A 2,281-nucleotide genomic window follows, 5' to 3' on the forward strand; every position below is an offset into this window, starting at 1 on the left:
TTCAATTGCTTTTTATTTTGACACAAATGAAGAAGAAAACAACACCGCATGCGTTAGAAGATCTGTGAGGGATAGGGCACCGGACATTTTCGAGCTGGCAGACATAGAGTAAGTAGGTAAAGTAAGAAAATTTTAATACACATGCGAGTGTACATTTTTTATTTAAAAGTTTGTTAAACAATGTCGAGTCAATAAAAACGCTTATAGACATCTTTTAAGCATAATTTGCAGTAATATTCCTCCCGTGATTAAATCCACAGCAATAAGTCGCCAACAAAAGCTTTCGTTATGTCTGCGAATATTAGCCGAAGGAAGCTATCAGAATGCAGTTGGTAAAGACTACATGCTAGGAATGGCTCAACCAACAGTGTCGAAGGTGTTTTCAGAGGTTCTTCAAATTATGGAAAGGGAATTGTGCGAAAAGTGGATTAATTTGAAAATGAATGACGAGGAGCAAATGGAATCCCGAAGTTACTTCTTCAATAAATCCAAAATTCCTGGAATTGTTATGTGCATTGATGGTACGCACGTAAGGATAGCAAAACCTTCAGGAGCGAACTCCCATTTATTTTATAACCGAAAAGGTTTTTATAGTCTTAACGTACTGGTTGTAAGTGTGCTAAATATTTATTGTATTATTTTTAATCAATGTGTGTAATTTTTCAGATATGTGATTATAAACAGCGTATACGGTACATTAACGCGAAATACCCTGGGTCAACACACGACTCATTCGTTTGGTCTAACAGTGACGTATCACAATTCTTCCAAGCTCAATACGAAAGCGGAAATAGATGTCTACGTCTATTAGGTAGAAGAAACTTTACATTAATTTACTGTTCAACGATAATTTTATATCAAATTCATAGGTGACGCAGGATACGGTCTTGCACCCTGGCTTATAACTCCTTTTCGCAACCCTGCACCTAATACTCCTCAAAGCCGCTTCAACAAATGGCATAGTTCTGGGCGAAACATTATAGAGAGAACTATTGGTGTTTGGAAAAACTGGTGCAGATGTCTTCTGTCTGCACGGCAACTTCACTACTCTCCTGAAAAGGCTGTGCAAATAATCAATGTGGCTGCAGCACTTCACAATTTACGCATGCACTACAATATCCATGATGAGTATCTCGATAACGTAAATAATTAGGAGGACGGAGAAACTCGTTTTCAAGAAATTGAGCAACCGGAAAGGTATTATAGTGAAGCAGTTGAATTACGAAATCAAATGCTTCAAGCTTTTTTGTAAACAATTTTATTTTATTATAAATAAAAATATTGCCTTCATGTAAAATATTTACTATACTTAAACTATAGTACATTGCAAATTTTATAAATTGTGCCCGTTTTTTGTTTATTTTCATTAATTAAAAAAATTAATTTCATTATAAATAAAAATACTGCCTTCATGGCCACGCCAAACATTTCATACTATATACGTACTTCTTTTTTAATATTATTTTTTTATAAATTTTATTGCACTTAATATTTAAATCATTTCATTTTCTTTATAACGAATTTTTTTTTATCATTTTTTTAATTTTTTTTTTTTTGCAAGAGAGGTTGGGATGGAGATTGGAGGGAAGGGGGTGGTGGATGCATGCTAGGATGTGGAAGGGAAGGTTTTAGTAGCGTACTATTCACTCTTTCAAGCTCCAGTTGCAAGAGTTGCCCCTTTACTAGAGTCTTGTCCCGCAATAACTTTTCAGTTGCCAAGTTATGCCTTTTAGTTTCTGCAACTAAGTCCGTTAATACCGAGCAAATTTGTTCAGTGTTCCTGTTCAGGCTGCTTATACTTTTTTCGATGTTTTTGATGCTTTTTGTCAAATCTTCCATTTTTCTTTTTTGTGACCTCATTGCAGATGAAACGTTATCGTGAAACTTTTTCTGCAAATCAATTTGCGTTTTTAACAACGTCATCTGGCTTCTTCTTCGTGGTGTTCTCTGCTGTGTCTGCGAAGAGGAAGCTGCAGGAGTGTTTTGGTTGCCGTTTTCTTCGCTGCCAGCAATGCCAGTTTCTGCATTGTTCACCGCGACACTTAGGAATGTTTCGCTAGCACCGCTTTCAATATGGCGGGGCAGGTTCTGTTGTGTGCCAAAGTGTCTGCCAGAAACTCCTGCTATGGCGTCACCAAGACATACCAGCTGCGCAACTTCCTCTTCCAAGGCAGTCAAATTTATGGTGGTGTTTGGTCCACCACCTGTTGCTAGCATTTAGGTGCGGTTGTAGGACATTTGCTTCTTAATGGAAGATTTGAAATCTGACCATACCTGAATG

At 37.0% G+C, this 2,281-nt stretch overlaps 1 long non-coding RNA gene across 1 annotated transcript; it reads left to right on the top strand.

Moving 5' to 3' along the window:
• The first annotated feature begins 204 nt into the window (after window positions 1-204).
• Window positions 205-1,049, top strand: LOC137247063 (uncharacterized). The gene is made up of 3 exons (XR_010951768.1): window positions 205-610; window positions 667-811; window positions 870-1,049. It is a non-coding gene; the product is annotated as an uncharacterized lncRNA (long non-coding RNA).
• Window positions 1,050-2,281: the final 1,232 nt, after the last annotated feature.

This window comes from Eurosta solidaginis, chromosome 3 (genome assembly GCF_040869045.1).
Source record: "Eurosta solidaginis isolate ZX-2024a chromosome 3, ASM4086904v1, whole genome shotgun sequence".
In the NCBI taxonomy this organism is placed as follows: domain Eukaryota; kingdom Metazoa; phylum Arthropoda; class Insecta; order Diptera; family Tephritidae; genus Eurosta; species Eurosta solidaginis.